The sequence below is a fragment of the Antedon mediterranea genome, chromosome 2 (assembly GCF_964355755.1).
Source record: "Antedon mediterranea chromosome 2, ecAntMedi1.1, whole genome shotgun sequence".
Taxonomy (NCBI): domain Eukaryota; kingdom Metazoa; phylum Echinodermata; class Crinoidea; order Comatulida; family Antedonidae; genus Antedon; species Antedon mediterranea.
The window spans coordinates 7,063,101-7,078,690 of record NC_092671.1 but is presented as its reverse complement, the minus strand read 5'-3'; the positions used below and the strand labels follow the sequence as shown (position 1 = coordinate 7,078,690).

Sequence of the window (15,590 nt, the reverse complement as noted above, 5' to 3'; positions counted from 1 at the left end):
AGTTCTATTACAAAAATAAATGTTGTTGTTCTTATAACTACAATGTTCATAACATAGCACAATATTGGCGCGTTTTGATTGAAATCCCCTTCAATATGACAGAAAATTACATTATTTGACCTATATATTCCGTCTGAAGAGAAATCATATATTTTTTATGTGTGTATTGCAATGTACATGTCATGAGTTTTAATTTGATACCAAACTTGGTATGTATATACGAAATTTAAGTTTTCTCCTAATTACGTAATACTAAAAAAAGGGCGTGGTCCAAATGACGTCGTTAAATTGTTCCGATTTTTGGGCACCCCTTCTAGGATTTTTAGATATACCCTAAAGAAGGTTTGTGCCAAATTTGGTGCTTTTGTCACAAAATGCACAATCTTCATAAAAAATGGAAGTTAGCAACCCTGCTACAGATAAATGTGCTCGATCTAGTTTGTGCATAACAGCAGGAAAGAAACAAACAACAGAAATAAAAAACCGGTCTAAATATGGGTGTCACGAAACCTAAGACCACGAAAGCTAAGACCCCCTAAGACCTAAGATCACGAAAGCTAAGACCCAAGACCATGTTTTTGTTTCTATGGAACGTCAAAAGAGTAAAAATTATATAGAGGGCTGAAAACTCTGTGTGGAGTCCATCTACAGTGTGGATGGAACAATGTAAAATTAAAATTGTAATGATAATAGTATAATCATGCAAGTACGAAGAAATAAATACTGGCAAATAAATTTTAATTTAAAAATCATGATTTGTTTCGTTTTCTTTCTGTTTTTATACTTGTTACTATTGTTGTTGCTCTTTTGGCGCTCCATAGAAACAAAAACATTGAGCATGGGGGGAGCTCGAGGTCTGTAAAATCATCAATTTAAAGGATTTATTTATTTGTTTTTATGTGTTTCTCCGTCTGAAAGTACTTATAAATCCTAATTTTAAAGTGTGGTATTCAGGATAAAGTTAGTCAACAAATTTGGAGTCAAAATACAAGAAAGGCAGGTGCGTAAGAAAAACATCCTCTGAACCAACACAATGGAGTAAATATATAACAAATAACCCGTCAAGTTTGTTTGAAAAAAATAAACATTTACTCAACGGGCGAAAATAATGTGAGTTTATCTATGTTTTTGCGGTAGTATTTAATTATATTTATGGTAATAAATGAAACCTACTGTGTTTAAAATTATGTATGGATAAACAAGTATTGCTTTTAAGCTGTAGTATATCTTAGAATTTGTAATCTTAGGTCTTGGGTCTTAGCTTTCGTGATCTTAGGTCTTAGGGGTCTTAGCTTTCGTGGTCTTAGGTTTCGTGACACCCGTCTAAATATCATAAACTAAGTATAAAAAAGGAGTGGTTGTACCACAAAAGATTAATTTCAGTATTTGGAAACACATGTGATGATGTATTAACAGGTTATGATGTAATTACGAAGTGTTTCTATGATACTGGAAAAATCTAGATACAGTATCGAGAATAGGGTGATGATTTTCTCTAAACTAATCTATTTAAAAAGACCATACACGAGTAGTAATCGTTTAAACCAAAATCAAACCCAGGCCGCCAAAGGGAGAAATAATAAACATAACTAAAAACCTAAAGTGGCGCGCGGAAGTATACTACTATTTGAGGTATTTTAAATTCCGCCTGATACCCAAGATATACTGTCCTGTATGTGCTACGGGCTAAACATATCTCATGAATAACCATTGTTAAAGACGGTCGATGCATTTTTACTGAAACGTTGACACCTGTATTCAAGTGCTCAATTCACCTTACGTATTCCCGTCATGCAATTCGTTTATTATCAGAACTAATATTGCGTAACATAAAATGCGGAAGCAGGGATACGAAGACAAGTGAGCCGGTTTTCTTGTCCTCGCCGATTGATTGGCCTAAGTAAGCCTGGAAAAAAATATGTTAATTCGCCAGGAAAACTTTAAAATGTACGATAAAAACATACATTCCTGTTTATTAGAAATGAAAATTATGATTAAACTACGATTTGAACTACCTTAAACTACACTTTAACAACTGTAGGTCCACGACGATTACTCGATGTAGTGTAAGGTAAGTTTCTGTAATTAAGAAGTATCTTATAAGGTTTTGGTGTATAGGCCTACAATCGGTAACTATATTCAATATACTGCAGTATTGTATAAATGGACACCGATATAGAGGCAAATAAAGCACCGGAATGAATTTACGAATTCACTAAGGTAAGCAAGCACGAATAAAGTATTATTAATACTGAGGTGTAGGCCTACGTACTATTAACGACATCTTTTTGTAAACATTGCTTCGTCTAATGTCGTCCTGCTTTATGTGGGCTTTTCATTGGTCTAAAATCACCAAAATATCAACTTATAATACATCTAAGTAATGAATAATACCTGTATCTTTAGGCCTTATTTCTTTGGAAAAAAAAACACATGACCACCATCGTCATGTCATGTGAATAATAAATAGTAAAAAGTTACCATCAATCGTTAACTGCAATATTAAGTACAAAATTAAGAATATTTTTTTAGAATTCAGAACATGCTTTTATCATTTTAATTCGATAATTAAGAAATACGTCATGTCGTTTTCCAATGTATCATCTGCAGTTCATTCGTCAGGAAAACTGACGGCTTTTGACCTTTCGCTCTTGATTTGTATTCCCAGACGATTTCTGAATAAATTTGATTTTCTCAAATTCACCCTTTAGCGTTACACTTCGGCTAATTTGCGTTTATTTGTTTAAATAAGTATAGCATTTTAAACAGAAAAATCTCTCGCATTTCTACATACACGTTGCTATAGACAATATCATCACCTCTTGGGACATTCTATTGATCCGGACATTAGTTTTACAAGGAACGTGTAGCTAAATTAGTCTCTCTTACACAATTAATCAATATTCACTGTATAACGCTTCGGTATGTTATAACTATACATAACGTAACACGTTCAGTTCATTCTACCTTGTATCGTAAATACTTGCCATCTCTCAAATATGTATCTTTAACGTAACTTAAGTAAAATTATTAAGAAATTTAAGGAAAAATATTTAGTATATAATATATTTCAAGGATAATTCAATAAAAAAATGATCTGTCTTAAAATCAAAAGGGATCCTCTCGGAGAAATATTGCTTTATTTTCCCTAATTTTGTAATTCCACTTTCTTAATTGTACTTGAGATTAAAGAAATTATGAAAACCTCGTTAAATCAACCAAAACATTTGTTTTTATTCTTGTTTATTGATAAATATTGATATTCCTTAATATGATGGGTGATTAAACTCATTTTTATTTCTGTTAAAGATTCATTAAAATGTACATTATAAGTTCTGCATCATCCTCGGACATATGCACGCTATTTGCTCCAATTAATTTGATAGTGTTAAAATGTAAATCTTTCACCATTATATTCGTCCCGTTACAATGCACCTAATCAAAAATAAATAAATTGTATTCTATTTCGGAAGGTAAGTTTAGATTGGCTGTCATGGGATATGTCTTGGAGTTATTATTCCTGTCTGCCATCTTTTGTATGATGTTTAATATTCTAGTATGAATGATTACCCATAATTCATGTTACATTATTATTATGTCATACGGGAAAGAAAATAATTTAAATACAATAATGTTGGAGTGATGATAGGTTAAATACATATTTACATGTCCGTTGTTATTCGATAATCAACAACCGTAGAGAATGGATAGAAGGGGCACTAGAGAGGTCGCGCGATATACCATTTGACAGCAACAATTATGAACATTTTCATATCGCTTATTGCGAGACTAATAATTCATATGTAAACAGAATATTCAAGTTTTTAAATGGGTAAATTGGCACTGCAAAAGAGGGTGCATGATTGTACCCTTTCGCCAAAATCCACGTTTAAAAATTTGCCAGTATCAAAGTATCATGAATCAAGTTATTATATCTTTTCAGCTCTATCCACATACGAAACGTACCTTTTAAAACATGACCATTTTTATCTGTAACTAATTTAATAATGTTCATCGTAAAAATAGTGATATTTTTCATTACGTAAACTTTTTTCTGACATACTATCATCATTTTAAAGGCTGGTCTCTTCCTCAATGTAAAGATTTTTAAAATTTAACTTGTTGTCTACTTCTAGAATGTTAGATAGACCGCACACACACACTACCACCACCCATAAACCTCGTCTTTATCAATTCATTGATTTTTTGTGAAATGGAATTTTATGGAAGGCCTACTTTCTGTATGTTATTTAGCCTAGCCATGAAGGCGTTTGACCAGAAATACCACATTTATAATTCCGCCTACTGATCTGTACTCTGCTAATAATATGACTTATTTTATGTAGGTCGTATCTTTCGATGCTTTCTGTTTGTTTTATAAACTGCATATATATCAAAATGAGGCATTACTGCAATTATTGGTCGATAAACGAAGGCCGTTGGAACTAACGCCATTTATTCGTTTCAAAACAATTGAATACAATAAAGATTCATTCGTTGAACACTACACTATCTTTTAGCTCAATAGGTTGTAATTTCTTAAGAAAAATGTTGAAATTACATAACTTATCATATTATATACACACTATATATATAAATATCATGCTTAGGTATATAATTATCCCTTTGCACTGTGATCTACATTAATAAACAGAAAAATAGTAAATAACACTAATTAATTAATTGTACTTGGCCTGTTCATTGACTGCTGGTTTGCGTCCGTTGTTACACTAAAATACTGCAGCACTAACGAGATTTCACCCAAATTAAAGTTTATAACTCTTACTTGTATGATTGCAACAAAAAAAAAACAACAAAAAACAATGTTTAATATTTTCAATAATTCAACTAATATTATAGTATTATATAAATTACAATTTTCATTAAATATAGAGAACAAAATATAGATTGTTTTTAAACGATTCTTTTTTTATGCGCTCTTATTACGGTATCCGTTATTTCGATTTATTTTACAATGTTATAGCTCCCTGAACCACAGGTGTTAAGGTAGATTAAACGCGAACATAAATACACTAAAAATAACCCTTATTTATTGTTATAACACCACCACATAACTTCTTAATTATTCTTCATCCCATTCTATCGGCTTAAGTGGTATATTATTTGAAATGAGCGATTTGATATAGTTGTCGTATTCGTTCTGCTCTGTTGCTTGTTGGCGTAACAAGTCGGCAACTTTAGCATTGTACAGAGAATTCTCTTGATCTGGCCTAGGATTCCACGATCTTCGCCCATAGCGCCATGGACGCCGTTGACCGGAGAGTATTGAACCTATCGCTACACGTTCTGTGGAAGAGAAAGAAAACATCATGAATACAGAATTTAAATAAAATAACGTTTACGTACGTGTGTAATTAAACGATTATTATATACAGACGTCAGTAATTTAAAGTTTAATTATCCTCTGTAGTGTAAAGCAGAGTAATAATATCGACGTTAGCGTTATATGCACTTGTATATCAAGAAGTAACTAAATTTGTTAAACATAAAAAAAATGCGTCCAGTTATCTTTCTTGTTTTTAAACAATGATACATGACATAGTTCGTTTCAGATTTTTAAATTAATAATTGGATTGATTTCCATTATTGGAAATTGTTAACGTAAACTTATTAATATTATTAAAAAAAAAATTGATTTTGATAATGTAAATCACGTCGAATAATAGTTATTTAAATATCTTATCAAACTATTAATTGCCTAACGTTGAAATTGATCACATTGACTTTAGTATTTCAACATCCTCTTTTGATTAAAAGAATATGTTAGCCTGGGGTTTCACTCGGGATTTAATACAAACAAGATCTTTATTAGTTAAATCCAACTGCTAGGCCAGTCTTTAAATGATTAGTAGAATATAAAATATAAACGTATCATATTTGAATAATTTATCTAACTGTTACCACACCGGCCAATTGCACTACTAATGACATAACGATTATTTAACGAGGTTCAAAGATTTTACACATATGACTGATAATTGTTGTTGCAATTTTCACACTAATCAATAATGATGGAATTCCATCCTCGAGCAACATAAACCTGCACGAGTAGTTTCTTAAAGATCACATCCACCATTCTGAAGAGATTTGTTTGTAGCGGGGGGGGGGGGGGGGGAGGGGGGCGGTTAGATATTCGACGACTTCTTTCATTTAAAAATGAAACATTTATTTCTGATTTAGTTAAAGCATAATACCCACAGAACTTAAGCCCTGTATACACTATCAAACTACTTTGACAAAAAATATGATATGCCCAAATATTGTAGCATTACGCCCAAATATGGTAGTGATATGACATCATCGTGTCCATATATGGGCACATCACCCATTTTTGTCACATAGACTTTGATAGTAGACAGATCTTTACGTACGATCCCATATCAGAACTGCAGCTTTTAAAGTTCTAATTCCTTCATGAATCTTCCACATGTCGATTTTCAGAATATCCCTCCGTACTGAAACCATGTCACGTGCGTGGTTTGTTGTTTCTTTTGTAATCGTTATTAAATTAATTAATAGGCCTACATAGCCTAAACTTGAAGACAAAATACGTGATTTGTGTGGGGGTAGTTATAGCTATCAGACGATCTATCTATAAAGTACTTTAATGTGTTTTTTTGTTGCTATATGCTAATTTAGGACAGAGATATATTATTGAACGATTATCTTCCGTGACTTCTACTTATGGTGCGTATGCATTGACATTCACAAATTAGCTTTAGAGATTTTAATTACCGTGGAATATAAACTATAAAGATTGGAAAGAAGTCCAAAAGTGTTTTTGGCGCGCTCAGAGTTATCGTCTGCCAAAAATATTAACCAAAACGAATCATCTTTCTCTAATTGCCGGCAAAACTATGATAGAATTAAAGAAAAGTTGTCTTACCGATAGAAAAACTAATCGCTCAAATTGTCAGAATTTGATTTTAAGAAGGCCAGTTTTAACTACATTCTTTAAAAAAAAAACTATTACGCTAAGTAAATAAGATTGTTTGCTTCCGGGTAAATTGATTTTCTATTGACAATAACCAATTCATTTCCGTTTATTTTCATCGCATTCCGTCACAGTCTAAATGGATGAAGTACTTTGTCCATTGTAGGCCTACTCGGCAATCACAATTGATTCCAAAGTTCAACCTTCTCTTCTGGAATCATGGCAATATTAACACGCTGATAACTTTATTAACAGGGTTTTCGTTTGTTCTTTCCGACACTGTTGTGTAAATGTATGACCCACCAAGAAACCATAGATATTGGAGTGAAATCTGAAAGCGTTCAAACAAAATGTATTAGCTCAACTTTCAAAAATGTTTTATTTTAGTAAGAATATTGAAAAGATGTATGTAACTTTTGATATAGTGAGTTGATTCGTACGAATGGATGAATTTCATGTGGTCCGCAACATAATAGTTTTTCCAATTTCTCGTCATCATAGACACGAAAGGACTACGTCTCAGAGGGGTCAGTTTCATGAAAATTAGATCTATGGTGTAAATACTTTATTGTCACTCATATAATTATATAATCAATAAAAAAATGGTAAATTAATCAAATAGAAGCAATAATGAGCACATGCTTATATTCATTAAAGGTCTAATATTCGTACCTGGAACTAGATCTAGAACTATAGGCCTAGATATTAAATTGAAATATATCTGTTATGTGACGTCATAGTCTAAAAATAAATTATATTTTATTGATTCATATTTCAATATACTTTGATTAATTTGTTTACCTTTATCGGAAAGCTCTCGTTCCTCCTTTGTATCCGCCGATGATCTTGTTATCAGTAAACTCACCATCAACGCAAAAAGTAATAGGCCTACCACACAACACCTGGTCTGTCCCATGGTGTAAACAATGAGCTAGTTGATTCCTAATGGTATTATTAAAGCTACCTTGAATTTCTGAAATACAGACATAGATATTTAATATGGTAAAAGTATATAAATGTATTTAAGAACCCATTGGTTATTTTGATATAGTGAGTTGAATGCGAGAAATTTCATGAATTGAGAGTTTGAATGTTCTACGTTGGAGGGCCGGTCTAAATAAATTCGTCTTTTAAAGTTGCAGGCGGAAAAATATGGAATGACTTGCCAGCAGATATAAAACATTCACCCACGATTATGTCCTTTAAAGCTAGATACAGATCTCATTTCTTTTCATAACATTTAACTTTTCAGTTTATATTTTTTATTGTTATTATTATTAATTGTATAGGTATTTACATTTGTATCCGTTTTTGTCGACAGGACCACAATGTAAAACAAGTATATTTCTACTTGATTGTGTCTAATCATGTATAAATATGTTGTTAAATAAATAAATAAAATAAACTCATGAAATCTTCTATTCATTCAACGAATACAACAATTGCTTACTTGACACACATATTGAAAACCTTTATTTAATTCAGGTGGCGGAGTTGAACAGTTAAATACGGCGCACAAATCAAGTTTAGTTTCGGCCAATGCACAACATTCTGAACAAAAGCTGATGAACATGTAATAGTATCATTAAATATCACCATTAAATATCACTTTACCATTTCGTAGAAGTACCGTAGAACTGAACACCACGTAATTAACCAATCAAATGGCAAGGATACATTCATACAACACAAGTTTTAATCATGCAAAAAAAGGCTTTTAGCATTCTAAAACCTTACTGGTTATTACGGAGCAATTAGGTTCCGTCATAGTCGAAGGGTGACAGAAATGTGGTCTAAAATTGAATGTCTTATGATAGAGTGGTCTTTCAATGGAGGAAACTTTTCACTTATAAAATTTGTGAATTCTTTAATATTGTTAAAATAATAAGAAAATCGGTTATAATGACACGCTATAATTACGCACCCCTTTTTCTAATGAATGAAATAATGAATCACTTTTCTCGTAGCGTTGTAAGTTCGTTTAAGCAAAAAAATCAATTAATACTCAACCTTTATGATATTACGTGACTTAAATACACAATTAGGAATTCTAATTAGTCGTATAATGTATACCATAGGATTTATTTTAATTGATCTTAAAAAACAATTTATTTTGGTAATTATTGTATTTAGAAAGGAAGGTGTGTAGGTGTGATCATTTTAAATAAACGTACAAAGTACGTAGTAGTTTTTTTAATTTCGTTATTGAAAATTATAATTTTATATTTGTCTTCCTATTTTAAACAGAAATGAAACATTTAGTTTATAGAAAAAGGTACATTGGAATTCATTTTTCACACCTAAAAACACCACTAAAAATCATCAATTAATAATCAAATCAATAATAAAACTAATGCGATAGATGTTCAATAAAATACAGATAAACATATTTTTAAAATAAAGTTAGGATTACTGATTTCCAATCCAAACTGTAAACCGTTTAAACTAATGTAGATACTGTACATGTAGTCGCATAGCCATCATGATCAACAATAATGTCATCGAGACAAGCAAGCACATCATACGCATCCCAGAGAAAATCAAAACAACGTACTTAGCCAGACCTATCAACATCACACCCCAAAGCATTAGTCTTCAAGACAAAAATGATGTTAATAACACAATGTCAACATAGGTCAACGTCATCATAAAGCAACAGAAGCAGCAGTTAAACAACACAACAAGATGACGTCATACACACAAACAAGAAAAACAGCACACGAAAATGCAAACAGTGGCAAATCCAGCGCGTTGAGAAAAGATAAAAATGGGACGCGTGCCTCAAATCCTCTCTTTCCAATCGCTATGTTGTTTCCCCCTTATTTGTTATTAGTTGTGTTAGTACTTTAAAATGTAATCACATTGGAGAGAAATAAATGTTTCCAATGAAGTAATAAACATCCTTAACAGCAAACAATTCAAATAGATGCCTGCAACATGATACCGGAAACTTCGTTACCAAAAAAATAATGTTTGCTAGAAGTAAACACCGCAAGTACATGCTAAAGTTATTATCTCAAATAAATTACATGTAATCAATTTATTGAATGTGGTACATTGACATTGCGCATCACAGCTTGTTATCGAATTACATGCATTATGTATTAGTTAATGAAAGATGAAAAAAGCAATCAAACTGTTAGGTTGCACCAGGGAGGTTTTTGGTTGCACGTAAGTGCACCGAACTGTTCTTGTGATTGGTCAACTCACTCCAAGTTAGGAACTAAGTTTTAGTAATGTCACTCTTTTCTACTTCTTCCCTTGTAAACAATTTTTAAATAATTAAAAAATACACATGCTCCATAAATACTGTCGCAACCATGACTATTGATTTGAGAGATGTTGCCAAAGTTATGGTGTATTTATCGTGTTTCATGTTTTGAAATGTCATAATATGCCAAACTTTAGGCAAATCACGTTTTACTTCAGACAATTAGTGTTAAGGCCATGATTACATGTTTCAGCCTTTTTCAGAATCATTTATTAAAACCTAATATATTTTTATCAGCCACCTTTCTGGCACGACGTGTTAATAAAAATAATTAAACATAGTTTGACTTTTCCATGCTTTATTAGAAGAAACGCTACAAAAACAATGATTTCTGACATTTACATGCTTCTACAAAAAGTAATGTAATTAGACTAGGACGTTGATGATTTAATAACCTTGGTAAAGTTTGTAAGAATAGGTGGATAAACCAATGGTTGATGTATGTAACATATACCACAAATCAGAGTGATTTTGACGTTGAAAAGTTCACATTTCACATAAAATTTACATTCTTTTAAAGAATATACAATTAAATATTTATTGTCATGTGTGACATAAACAAGCTCTTTAGAAATATCTGGCCTCATTCTAAAACGAAAGCAGGAAAAGATTCAATAAGAACCATAAATTCATATTTCAGTGTTTTTTTTTTCTGTTATTGTTGCTTCTTGAAATCTTTGGAGAACCATTTATTCGGTTTAAGAATAAAACAAATTTAATTCAATTTATTGTTGATGTGATTTAAATCTAGAAATACCTCATAGAATCATTGGTGAATCAATTACACCTACCCACGTGGTTCCATCATCTTAAAAGCTAATTGAGAGTCAAAATTTACTGGATTGGTAACTCGGATCGGTCCGGTAGCTCGGATCGGATCGGTAAATTCGATCGGTTTGTTAACTAATAAAGACATCCCAACATCAACCAGTAAAAAAGAAACACCAAAAGGAATGAATCGACCACACCCTGGTTCGTTGTTTGCCTTCTCATTTGGATTTTCAGGCGTTGGTGTACTTTAGGCATGTTTTCATTATCAATTGTCTGTTCATGTAACCATGCATAATTTGAACTCAATTTGGTTGGTTTGTATTTCATTTTGGAAGCTATTAAAACAAATAACATCATTATAGTTTTAAATTGAAGAATGTTGATTTATTAAAGATTACAAAGATGGGTATAGTTATCATCTTTATGGCAAAATATAATGAAATAGCTAATCTATTCCTTAGAAATCAATTCTGTTCTGAAATTTCTTCTGCAAGTCACCAAATTATTGGTATTAAACTCATGTGAATGACTTAGAATTCATAGTTTACGAACCTAAAATAATTATTGTGGGAAAATTTTTTTCTATGTAAGTTAATCTTGTCTATATTAGTTTCAATTCGTATTTAAAAACAAAATCCCTAATGCAAGCAGCACAAAATAATTTTTTTTAATACATTCCATATAAATAATATGAAGCGCTTTTACGACTAAAACATTATCAGCACTTTTAGAAGTGTATAAGTGTTCATTTATGTCATACTTCCATCAATAATAATTATATTCTTTATTGCAACTTGGTTTGACAAATTGAAGTTTAACAGTTTAACAACAATATATTACTTGTCATCATTGTATATATTACATAATAAAACAAATTTAAATACCATTTTAGAAGGATAATTAAATCTTCACGAAGTATAATTAAGCCTAATTATGATTTAGCTGGTAAGAAAATAACGTATGTATAACATGTCTTCCATTTATTGTGTGTGAACATGGGTCAAGAGGATACGGTACACATTAAAATATTTAATTTTTCATGTCAGGATATGCTAAGTTTGGGTTTGCGGAAAAAATATCAACATATGCGTTTAGTTTTAGTTTTACACATTAATAATGAAAAAGAATTTTACAATATAACCTACATTATTACAAAAGAGAAAACGAATCTTGGCAATCAAATAAGTCATTAAAATTTATATCAAAACCTCGCTGTGTGGTGTGTCGAATAAGCCAGCGGCTTTAAAGTATAAACTGCAAGTCGATTTAGGCCACAGAAACGATAGCATTTTTTGATTAAATTTTATTATTAAATTTTATCTAAGCTTAAAGACTATTTGGAATGATTTTACAACAGTGATTCCCATACGATAATCGCGTATATTTAAATTACTGTCTGGTCAATGGTCTCAAAACTTAGATTCAAATTTGAACAAAAAGTTACAGAAGTTCATGTGTACCAAGGAATACATTAATTGAATAACAAAACAAAAACATCGGTTCTATGGTGTAACGGTTAGCACTCTGAATTTTGAATCCAGTGATCCGAGTTTAAGTCTCGGTAGAACCTGATATGGAGTGAGTGCAGAATTTGTTTGGGCTTTAGCCTATTCTTACTCCTGGTTATTTTTTTCATTGGTGGCCGGAGAAATATTATTATAAACCTTAACAATGCGATGTGCAATTTATTTAACTATTCCTAAGTAAAAAGTTGTTTTCTGTCATTTTTCGAAAGTAATTAAAATTTAAATAATTTCGTTCATAATTTGTGTAGTTTGTAATCTTACTATATTTGACGATTATGTAAGACAGTAATTCATTCCAAATTATAAGTTAGTTATAGGTTGGTTTCGGGACGGTAGACGAAGAAGAGTTAAATTCACAAGATACGTTTCACAACCGTCATGATCTGTTAAATTACCGCCTCCTTTGTCTAAAATGTTAAGTGAATAACGTCATAATGGCAAATGGCTTCTTCTGATAAAATATAATTCTACAAAAAGGCCTACATATTAGATTACAACACTGTCAATACAAAATATATGGGGTATAATAAATATATGGGAAAATAATAACTTTATTAAATGTAATTACTATTAGTCAACCAATTATATTTAAAAATTGTAAAAGGAAAGTACCACCATGGATGGTACATATTAAGAGATAAATTGTTAAATATTATGATATTACACGATATTATATTATTATTATGTATTTCTTCTTTATCTAAAAGAGAACAATGTATATCCTTTCTGGTCTTCTCTCCATATACTTTTACACAATACGTAGTACCATAATTGAGGTGTTTTATGATTGTGATGTTTTATTTCGCCTTTATTCTATATTTACCAATGTTTAAAGTATTTATTGTATGTAATTCTGAATATATTCAGTTGCTATTTTTAGGATATAGGCCTAATGATAAAGAAACAAATGTACAATTGTCTAATAATTAACCTATGTTACTGCAAAATGCTTTAGACATCTAACAGCAAAATGTAGACTATATAAAAATTATATTCTGAGATTTTTCAAAATACAGTTTGAAATGCTTTATGTTATTTTAACTATAGATCAGCTTTTGCTAGATAGATAATATCGATTAAATGTTTACAGTTAAATATTAGTATATGGTGTAGAAAAAAATTAATTATACATAGTGCTTAATTTTAATAATTAGGAAGGTAATGTGTACAGTAAACCATGTGACAATTTTGAATTGTGCGCCTCTTTTAGTCTGGACATTATGCTGTGCGGTGTCGGTTATAAGGTTTTAAGCCAACACATATTAAGCAGGTAGGCCTAAGAGTCCATTGCGAATAATCGATTTTAGAGGAGAAGTTCTTCAAAGCTTCGTCACAATACGGGTTCAAAGTCGACTTAGATGTATTATCAAATAATTTCAAACAGAAGAATGTATTGGACAATTTTGCCATTTCCTAGCTGTTGATTTGTGAGACATAAAAGTCGTAAATGTACTTTCAAATAAATTGTTTAGTTCAGAAGTGAAACTTACAACAATTCAAACTTTCCTTGCTTAAGAATTTAATTATTGTTAAATTATTTTTTACAATTTCAACTCTATGTTGTGAAATTAAATAAAAAGTCTAAAATTTACTTTTTAAACTAGGCCTGTACAAAATAGTAAATAATAGCATTTTAAACCCGGAGTTATGAGCACTGTAAAAATAAAAGGAATCTATATCTGTATAACTTTAGATTAAAGTTAACAATCCAAAACTATATTTTATATTATACAATTTTATAGTTTAACTGTACGTAATTCTTTAATATCAGATCTATAATAATGCTGTAGCAATTAAATCTAAAATAAAATTAGTATATACTGTACAACAAAAAACATATTATGTAAAATCAATAAACACATTTTCTAGTTTAGTTTTACTATACCACATTAGAAGAACGCAATCGTTCTTATCTTATTTCTAAACGCCTAATAATAAAAAGCATTATATCAGATCTATAAGTAATTCTGTAACACTTAAATCTCAAATAGAATTAGTGTACTGTACCCAAAACAAAACATTCTGTAAAATCAATAATCAAATTCTCTAGTTTAGCTTTATTTTACTATACAACATTAGAAGAACGCAATCTTTGTATCTTAACTACATTATTTCCAATATAGCTTTAATTTCCCAATCTATTATTATAAACGCCTAATAAAAATCGTTTCATACATACAAACAAGTCTTCGTCGTTTACATAGATAGTAAACTAAATCGATATAAAATACAATAATTTGTGGCAAATTATTACAAACATGATTAAAGAAAAATGTACTTACGCACAGTTGCGAAGTGCGACTGATTCGTGATGACTGTTGATATACTAATCACAACTGAGTTGGTATGTGTGCAATTATATCAAGCTTCTTCTTTAAGTAGTTGAGAAATGGCAATGTTTCGGAAGTGAGAGGAGGCGGAGTTAACTCTATCACGTGTTACATTTTTATGGTAGCCTATTATTACTTATCTGTGTTGCGCATCGATAATTGGATGTCTTGACGTCGTACTACCAATGATAGCGTGGCAATTAAAGTTTAGTGCATCATTATTCGACCACTGCTTTGATGATAATGATGTCATAATTCGTCCATTTTATATAATTATGATGAATCTCACGCTTGCTGTTGAATGATGAAGTCGTCCTTTGCGCCCTCTATTAATACAAAACTTAGGCTTTCAACTACTAGTCTTCACTACATAAGACCTACTCGTGCAAGAGACTACTTATTAGACAAGGACCTACTTACGAAACATATAAATTCACAAGTTTTATAACACCTGAGTGCGACTACACCTTGATTGGCTATTATTACCAAGCTTCTACTACTAAGTAGTTGAGAAATGTTCATGCGTTCTACTGAACGGGAAATTGATAACTAATGGTGATTCAGGTTTTTGTAAAAATGTAATTTCCGTACAACGCAAAAATTCTACTCCCCCTCTATAATCGGGGCGCTGTCTTTTTTAATGTCCCACTGTAGCCCTCAATATTGTTTCAAGATGTAGGCAGCGTAGGCTATTAATTGAATAAAACTTTAAAGTAGGTGTGTTATAAAACAAGTAT

General features: G+C 31.0%; 1 long non-coding RNA gene and 1 other non-coding gene across 2 annotated transcripts; one reads left to right on the top strand and one right to left on the bottom strand.

The window, feature by feature from the left end:
• Positions 1-4,435: 4,435 nt before the first annotated feature.
• Positions 4,436-14,894, bottom strand: LOC140039556 (uncharacterized). Its single transcript, XR_011842527.1, has 3 exons — positions 14,806-14,894; positions 7,757-7,928; positions 4,436-5,307 (listed from the first exon to the last, which is right to left on the bottom strand). It is a non-coding gene; the product is annotated as an uncharacterized lncRNA (long non-coding RNA).
• Positions 12,496-12,567, top strand: Trnaq-uug (transfer RNA glutamine (anticodon UUG)). Its single transcript has one exon. It is a non-coding gene; the product is annotated as a tRNA-Gln (tRNA).
• Positions 14,895-15,590: the final 696 nt, after the last annotated feature.